General features: G+C 50.0%; 1 protein-coding gene across 1 annotated transcript in view; it reads right to left on the bottom strand.

Moving 5' to 3' along the window:
• The window catches only part of LOC119104751 (cadherin-89D), a 40,390-nt gene extending 35,037 nt beyond the window's left edge, over nucleotides 1-5,353 (bottom strand). The window contains exon 1 of the mRNA XM_037228471.1: nucleotides 4,829-5,353. The gene's annotated coding sequence lies outside the window, so the exon portion shown is untranslated. The remainder of the gene's footprint in view (nucleotides 1-4,828) is intronic.
• Between the last annotated feature and the right edge of the window lie 4,329 nt (nucleotides 5,354-9,682).

Below are 9,682 nucleotides of genomic sequence, written 5' to 3' on the forward strand. Positions count from 1 at the left end.
TTGCAAAAGGTAGCTGCCTACTGATCATGGGTTATGTATTGACGGCTTATATTTATATCAGCGAGATCGCGGTACAAAGAAATGCGCACATAGTTCCTCTCTGAACACTTATACTGCCCCCCACCCGTCTTTCCCGAATTTATGGTAGGCGCTCATGTATGTGCGATTCAATGATGACAGTTCGTGAAGTCATGACTACATGCACACATAAGAAGATCAAAGGGATGCTGTGTTGTTTCACTACACGGTAGGAATTATGCGCGGCTGCGATGTGCTGAACACGTTTTCAGCGACTTTTTCATTGAGCCTCCCCCCCGCCCATTGTGAAATCGTGCGTACGCCGCTATCCCCGCGCGACAGACACCCCGATCTGCTTGCTGCTTTTTTGCGTCAATCTCTGTTCTGGCGAGGGTGGATGCGTGCGTCGAACTGACACCAAAAGACGAGCTTTGGTGGGCAGGTGAGACCACGTTACGCGTTTTATGTTTACAATACATGCGATGCAACTGTTCAAAGAAGCATCCCACCTTTTTCACTTTTCACTCAAAGCTAGAGCAAACGCGTCCGATTCGGTCGGTATTTGTTTTCACGGAGTCCTCCTTTCCCGGGCTTTTTAGGAGCAGCGGAGCAACCTGTCCGTAACGCTTCCAGTTTACGCAGAATTTTTTTTTTTGGAACACTGTATGGCATTCTGCGCCCGACGTCAGCGGCGGGTGGCGCGCCACGACTCTGCGGACCGTGTGCGGCAGCCGACATTGCTATTTTAAGGGATCCATGCGTCATAATAATACAAACCATGCATCATTGTGCTCAGGATCAAACAGTGAACACGTCTGTTTAGGTTTTGTGTCGCTATCAAGCATTGTCCCGTACATATGAGCATTACATGCCCATGTAAAGGGATGAACATTTTGATTTTCGGGAAAATTCTCCCTTGGACCTGGCAAAAAAAGGAGCAGCTATTGACCCTGAAACACGAAGCTTATTATTAACCGCTCAATCTTGATGAGACTAATTAACTGGCGTTTTCCTCTAAGCTCTATCTTTCATGAACGTTACAACGCTAGAATACTCAAAATGTGTAAATTCCCGCACCGAAACTGGTGATATGGCAAGGTGCCAACGAATGAATGTTCGACCTAGACAAACACCGGAACGGGAAACCTTCGATGGAACACTTCAACCGACGTTGTTCTAATGGCCAACAACAATGTTGGCTATGACCGCTGGCGAAATCATGTCAGGTTCAGTCGTCAGATCAGTATATCATGACATGTCAGGTTATGTCGTCAGGTCAGGGTGTCATGATATGTCAGGTTCGGTCGTCAGGTCAGGATGTCAGGATATTTCATGCTTGGTCGTCAGGTCAGGATGTCAGGTTCGGTCGTCAGGTCAGGATGTCAGGATATGTCAGGTTCGGTCGCCAGACCAAGATGTCAGGATACGTCGGGTTCTGTCGTCAGATCAAGATGTCAGGATATGTCAAGTTCGGTCGTCAGGTCAGGATAACATGATATGTCAGGTTCGCCGAACCCTGCGGTAAAAGTGTTTGCATTGACGCTCCCGGTTCGTGGAAAATGACAGATGAATGACAGACGCCTTGCGTTCTGTGCACGACATCCAAAGGATCTCGAATCCAAGGTAAAGATCATGACATTTTTCCCGACAAAGAGAATGCGGCGGTGGTAGCGTCACCTGGCGGTGTCTAACCGTGACATCCTCAACCGCAGAAGTGCCCGGCTTGTGACTGGCTGATGGACATCGCCGAGATGCCCACAATAAGCTGAAAGGAATGTGCTCGGCGACGCTACACCTTATTTCGAAGAACAGATTGGTGGGAAGTGGAGGACGTGGCGCCGCTGATTGGTGGGAGCAGGTGATCACAATCGAGCGACAGCCCGCGATTGGCCGGAATTGGCAGCATGAGAGATGGTTGACTTGTCACGCATCACTGGCTGCTAGAGCGGCTTCCGTCGTACCAAAAAAGAAACGGATGAAGGGAAGGGCACCGTCAAGCATGTACACCAGGAGAAGAAACAAGAACGAGGAGAAAAGAAAGCTCAGCTTCGTTTAAAATATCAGTGTCATAACATAACTTGCTTTTCACCTTTACATATTTTTTGAAAATGTCGTCACGTGCTTCCCTGTTAGAGCGGCTCAGCGGGGACCTCCATGGAAGGGGCTCTAAGCCGACTCCTAACAAACAGACCGGTGAGAAGAGACGCGAGAGCTCGGCACTGGTGGCAGCAGCTCAACGATGCGTCGCATTGGCTCGCCGCACACGTGGTGCCACGTGCCGCGTAGAATACGCGGAGCATGATCTCCAACAGCAAATATAAGCACAAATTACGACGGATGTCGTGATTTTAATGTCGTAAAAATTATGTCGCAATGTCGTGTAATGATGTTGTGAAAATTAAATTAACCTGGACGCTGCTTTTCGATGTTGTTTTCTTAAGGAGCGTTCCAGTCATTAAGGCCCAGTAAAACACAGCTTGTAGCCAGCAGCTAGCAACTTGCAGCCGAAAACTGAAACGCGGTTGGAAAATAAGTGACTAACGCATGGTTTAACAACTATAAATGCCACTTTCCATAATGGGTTGTAGAATTCCCAACACTAAACACGCAACTATCCCGGTTTCCAGGGAATCGCCATAGCAAGCGCCCAATGAGCCGACCGCTAGTTTTGAATTACTACCAAATCCTTCCCGGATTGGATGGCTCCCACACAGCGCTCGCCACGCTGAGCACGCAGTCACGTGGTTTCGCTGGGAGCGCCAGGGCAGGCACACAGCGCGCCCTCCGTCAGTTTTAAATTGCTGCCAACCCCTTCAACGGATCGGGCGCCATAACGACCTGGTACCGCTGCAGCCGCTAACCCCAACCACTCATATCACTCAGACCTTATTTAGATCGGCCGGCGCGTGCGCTCCAATACTGTGCTGGACGGGGGGGGGGGGGGGCACTCGGTCAATAAAGCGCTCCCCCACACATCGATTGCTATTGTTTGGGGGTGCCCTCTGGGACGGAGGGGTGACGGTGAGGGTACCGAAGGTAGCAGGGGGAGGAGGGGGATACCTGTCCGATGACTCAGCGACAAACGGGCCGCCGTATTGGGAAGTCGAACCGCGTGAGATTGGTAGCGCTCTCGCTGTGTCCAGTTTAGCTCAGAGACGTTAAGTGAGATGTTATGTTTATGCTATTTTTAGCGGGAAAGGCTGCATAAGTAGTTCATTGGTTTACCTAATCTGGTACAGAAAATCAGAGTCGTTGTGAGCCACATGTAAAAAGCCAAAATAAGGAGCGCGGCTGACGGCATCTCGATTCGCTAAAACACCCACAGCTGAGTTGGTTTACTGAACGTGGTTTTTCTAGCCGCCGCACATGCGGCTATGAATCCTGCTTTCTGGGCTACTGTTGCACACCACCCCAGGTAATTGGGCTTGACGGAATGACAGCCTTCGGTCACGGAATGGACAACATCTGTCAAGTTTCCATGATTCCCTTGTTTTGACGTCCGTGGATTCCTTTTCATCCGTGAGCGATGCACTGCAACAAATTTTGGCAATGACACAAATGCGCGACTTCAGTCGTCAAAAAGGTAACATCTGTTGAGTTGGCGCCATTCCCTCGTTTTGACGCTTATCCATGCCTTTTCATCCGTGGGTGATACACAACAACAGACTTCAGTAATGACACAAACACTCTCTTAGTCTGCGTCAGCTGTTAGTTTAAGTGTCAACCGCCGGTTGAACTGCCATCAACGCCACCACGGGCTACGAACGATGTCGGTGGCCGGTGCGTTCAAGTCGCTGTATAGAGGAGATATGTGTGGTGATTATTTAATCGTCACCAAAAGGCTGATTGAGAGTGTACAGCGCGTATCGTGGGGAACCTTTTTGTCCTGAGAAACTGGCCATCGATTTTCAAAATCCAAATATTTCGAATGTGCGATGCCTACCTGTAGTAAATGCTCCAGACGGCTAACACAAATACCTCCCTACCAGCCAAGCAACCATTCGCAAGCATGAGATCACCCGGTGCAATGCTGCATAGCAACGCATCAACCAACTGGCATCCACTCTTTTTTATTTGTTGTTTTTGTGATCATGACCTGGCAGACAAGTGAACAAAACATACGGCGTCGTTTGTAAACTGCACGAGCCTTGCTACAGAATAACACATAAATGACAAGCAGGATCAGCAGGATATGAATGGGGAAGGCTAATGCGGAGTCAAGATAAAGAGCATGCCTCATATTTAAGATGGAAGCTTCGGCGTATCTCTTGGCATGAGACACCATACATTTATTGCCGGGCTTGGGACGGGAAGGAGGTCGGGGAGAGGGGAGGGGACACCCACCACTCAGGGCACTTCTTCGCAAACGCTGGTTAGGGTCGGTTAGGGTAGGGCCAAATCACGCCGGAAATGATGCGGCCCAGACATAAAGAAGCGGAAGGTCGGCTGTAGCCCAAGCATAACGGAGCGGAAGGTTAACTGCAGATTAAGCCTAGCAACGTGGAGGATCGGCTTCTCTGGCCATGCTAGGATGGGGGAGAAATGTGGCTGGCAGCGTTTTAATCTTTTGTATGGGAATAATCCTCGTCGGAAGAAGTTCATCAGTTCAGCGTTCACGCATGTTTATGACCGGATCTCATGATTGTCGATGGTAAGTCACGTGCTACAGCCAACAAACAATACCCCCGACCAACAAAAAAGAAGCTGAAAGCAACGCAAAATCTTTGACATAAAGAATTTCTGTATTGTTTAAGCATCATTGTTGGAAATGAGCAGGTACACATACCGGGAATCTCTCCCGCCGACTCACCCATAAGCAAATACCTCAAAGCGAAGCTGATATTGTCACCTTCCCCGCAGGTGCAGCGCCGTTCACCGTCTTCTCCGTTTCCAGCGTTAATAGTTGCGGCAGTCTCCCAAACGTCCACTTCCGGAGTCACCGCGAACAGGAAACGGTGGACTGTCCACTGCGTCCACGCGCTCGGCGACCAGCCTTTCCGCCGCTTCCGGTCCACTCGCTAGTCCGTGTCCCCACCGTATTCGTCCGTTTGGCCTCTGGCCGATCCCTCACGGCATCGGTCTGTTCGTTACTGGTCTCGCCACCGTATTCGTCCGCTCACCAGCAGTCTCGCCACCGTATCCGTTCGCTCGCCGGCAGCCTCGCCACCGTATCCGTGCCCTCGCTGCCAGTCTCCCCACCGTATCCGTCCGATCGCTTCCAGTCTCCCCGCCGTGTCCGTCCGCCCACCAACAGGTCTCGCCACCGTATCCGTCCGCTCGTGGCCACGTCTCCTCGCCGTGTCCGTCGCTACAGACGCGTGCCACCCCCACCTGGCCGCCCGGCGCCCCCGCTTCCGCCGGCGCTACCGTCGTCCTGTCCCTCCGGCGCCCGGCGCCGCCCCTCGCCTCTGCGCACCTGGCACGCACAGGGGCGGAGTCAGGTTCGCGCGCCGGGGCGGCTGGCTTGGGCGGGCTGAGAGCCACCTCTGCTGATGCCTCGTCGGAGGCTCTCCAAATGAGACGTAGGCTGTGGGGAAGCGCGTGCTAGTACTATAAATGCCCCCGAGCGTCGGTCCTGAGCGCGCTACTGATTTCCCTTGGCGCCACAGGAAGAGGGCCCGGTGGGAATGAGTCGATTAGCTATCCGCTGCTCCACTGCGACCCCCGTTCCCGTTGCCGTGTGCTGTGCTGCATTGCAGCGCTAGCAATGTGCACTCGTCCCTATCTCCGCGCAGACCGGTTTCCGGGCATTATTTATTGGTTGATGCAGTTGATGTGGAGTGCTAGCGAAAGGCTCCCCGTGAAGAAATACAGATCAGATCCCCTCATCCGGCACCTTCAAGACAACAGTTGATAGTGTCTGGAGAGGACGCCCATAAGGCAGCAAAGATGAAAAGTGACGAGTACTGAGCCCCCCACAAAAGTGTCCCAACTTGTTTTGTCGGAAGCAAGCAGAAAAGTCCGATTCCCTCGCGTGGATTTTCAATTCCAACAAATCCCGGACGTGCGAAATGTTGTCATTTTCGTACTTTGTCTTCAGATGGGATGTTATGGGAAAAAATGCTGCTGTTTTGAAAGGACGGTGTGGTATCCAGTTAACGCTGCGTCCGTGGTGAGGTCAGAACTGTGGCATCATTACACAGTAAAGACGCATCTCGTAGTAAGAAGACGCACCGAGCGGGAAAAACACGTCACGATCCCCTGCACGGCCAGCTGAACAGTGATGCTAGCAGGCCAATTTCTTCAGCAGCAAACAAACCAATCACAATTTCACGCCTGGCACGTTATATTGCTCTGGCCATCACTACTTCCGGAGCCGGTGGCGAGGATTTCTAATGAATCCATGTGATGATCAATGTATATATATATATATATATATATATATATATATATATATATGTGTGTGTGTGTGCGTGTGTGTGTGTGTGTGTGTGTGTGTGTGTGTGTGTGTGTGTGTGTGTGTGTGTGTGTGTGTGTGTGTGTGTGTGTGTGTGTGTGTGTGTGTGTGTGTGTGTTGGAATATTTTGGCAAAATTCTTTCTTTGATACATGTTTGATTAAAAACAACTGCTGACTCAGCATTGACAAGCTTTTTGATGCATCGTTCTAGTTTCCGGGCCTCTGACTTTGCGTCACCGCTTAGATGATGCGCATCGCTTAGATGGTTCGCACAAAATTACTCATATATTCATCACTCCTTCCATTCTAACGTTTCGAGATCTTATCTCATCTTCGGAGAAGACTAAATTGCACAAGAAATGAGTTTTGAGTTTTAAAGGATGAAAAATTGTGCACTATCGTTGGAAAACATCTTTTGGTACGGAGAACATAAATGAAGCATAACTAATTGAAGTAAGGCGGATTGCTATTTTCATTTTCATACATGTAAGAAACACTCATAATGGGAACATCACAAAGACACAATGGGGACCCTATTGTCACAATCACATCAGAAGTGCTCACCGCCTACCACCTAGTAGTTCAAGAGTTCTGCGAGAATGTGTCCGTCTGTTTAAGGCCGGAGAGAGTTCGTTAGTGAATATGCTTTCCTAAATTTGAAGGCGTCTTCTGTCACTGCACGTCCGTAAGATGTCAGTGCTGTCTGTCAGTTGTTGTCGTGTCAATGTCATGTCGTGTCAATGTTGTTTGTCGTGCGATAAAGCCACAGCAAGCCAGCCAGACATTTGTGTGAAGCCCGGAAACCAGAAATCTAGTAGACATTCTAGTAGAGTTTAGAGCGCTTTTCGATCATAATAGGCAATTCGTGTCAAAAAGGGTGTCGTGCTGCGAGATGTTTTCCAGGCTTCCAAAGAGGACTCAGGATATCAGGTCATGCTTTGAAAAAGCTTCGCAAAGCATTTCAAACCCCACAGCACCCTTATATTTAGTATGAAAGGGTAGGATGGGAATCGGTCCTGCGGGTTCGGACAAAGCTTTGCACGGTACCAGGAATACAGAACAGATCTGGCCATTACGTGTCCTTAAAGGTGTCATGGGTAATATGAATATTCTATCTTACTTATCGTATTTCAAACATGCCTCGAAATGTCAGAGAGGTTTTGCGAAACGATAATTTAAAAGATGTATACATGTTGACACTAGATAAAGGGACTTAGGAATGACCAGCTTACCGGAGACATTGTGTAATAATCACTCCAGGTGAATCGACCTGTTAAATCAATCTGAATTCTGATGATTTCCATTCGGAAATGAAACAAATAAATGTAACACTAGTTCTTGCAAAAAACGGTGTTTTAAAAACGTCCAGCAAACCGGGCTTGACAGATATGTACTGCAACGAATCTTACATGGATTCTGACACTTGAAAGACGACCTGCCAAAAGAATAAGTGGAGTTTGCACGTGCCTGCAAGCAACTAACACTCTTCGCGAGCAAGAGGCTTCCTACTTGACCCGCCCCCATTTCATAACACCATTATGCAACCTGTCCAATACCCGTTGAATATCAGGCTAACCGCTGGCACCCGTTTATTTCAGACTTTTGCATTTGTGTCGCTAATTTGCAACGCACGATCTTCGTTTCTCCCCACGAAGACAATAATTTTACCACTTCTGCCAAGGTTCATTCATGTAACATGCAACTACACAATGTGCGGTGTCCCTCCACACACGTACTTGGTGTACCGGCTTATACAAGTCAGATGTTGCGAATGGCCCATAACCAGAGCAAGTGAGATGCCTAGGAGGTAGTGCATATGGTATATGCACTACCTCCGTCAGTGCATATGCCATATGCGTGAGAGCAGTCGCCCCTGCAGGCAGTCCTATGCAATGTCTGATGGCTGTCAGAGTGTGGATGACAGATGTCAACAGAACTCCAACGACACGACACCGACGTTGGGTGAAGTCACCCCAACTACGAGGCCTGCAGTGTCTTATTCCAATGCTCCGCGCAGTCATCAGAAGAGGCGCACTTGCGGCAATCGCGGACACAAGAAATAATTTTACAGCAGACAAGTCGCGTTCTGTGGGACACCTTATGGCAGTTTTAGCCGCATAAACAGCTGTAACTTCTACTGTGACTGCAACATAGTGCAGCAGTGCCTAAAAGCAGCAGCGACACCTGCATCGCCCGTTATTAAAAACAGTCCGTTCCATTGTTCATGTGACAGGCCTGCTCTGCCGCAGACCCAAACCGACCACGCCCAGACCCATACAGCGTGATAGACGCTGGCCGTGGCACTGGCTGCATCTCCGGAATCCGCACTATCTGCTCACCTAGAAACCATTAGCAACTCATGGTGCTGCTATTTCTCGATAGATGGCAGCAGTGCTGCAGCCGCATCGCACGCACTAACGCTGCTCTCTTCGCACAGGACAGGTATGGGTCATTCTGACTGCGTCCATCGCATGACCTTCGTGCGCATGGAAAATAGATGGCTGCACACGAGAATGTGGGGGACCAGACTGTAGACATGTCAGTTAAGTCACCTCAGTAGTGAATCTCCGCCCCACTCTTATCTTTAGCTGGCAGTCTGTAAGCAAATTGCGCTTGCCTGGCAGGATGCGGTACAAAACTGAAAAACAAATGATCAGGACTTTTGTAACCATGAAGACCTTAATCCCAGAGAATGCTACTCGGGCTCAAAATCATGACCGGAAACATGGCTGGGCTCGGGCTTGGATTCGGATTCGTATGTAATGGCAAGGACAAAAAAAAACATGTGGGCATTGATTTGGGGCGCCACAGTTATTCCAAAAACTTACGTTCTTGGCTTCCAATTTGTCTCCACTGCAGCCAACTTGCTGAGACATGCTCTCTGTGCAAAACGAAAAGAAACGCTGGCTCCGTGATTCGCTGCCCGGCATCGCTGCCCGCCACAACTCGCTGGGAGTTGTGGCGTGCTCCTGTAATCCGGCGACTCGGAGGCATGGATTTGTGGATCTCTTGAGGAAGGGAGTCCTGCCCTGTGGCACTCTGTGTCGATCGGGTGTCCGCACTAAGCCTGGCATCAATATGGGGCCCCCGGAGGAGTCCGGGGTCGCCAGGTTGTCTAAGGAGGTGCGTACTGGGCCAGGCGGGCGACCGAGCAGCCAAAAGTACCCGTGTCGGGCAGTAGTGGGATCGCGCCTGAGAACAGGCGTCGCAGGGCAGCCCGTCCAATACAGAGAGACCAAATTCTTTTCAGGTGCCGCATGCTTATA

This window comes from Pollicipes pollicipes, unplaced genomic scaffold (assembly GCF_011947565.3).
Source record: "Pollicipes pollicipes isolate AB1234 unplaced genomic scaffold, Ppol_2.1 Scaffold_6052;HRSCAF=7182_pilon_pilon_pilon, whole genome shotgun sequence".
NCBI lineage: Eukaryota > Metazoa > Arthropoda > Thecostraca > Pollicipedomorpha > Pollicipedidae > Pollicipes > Pollicipes pollicipes.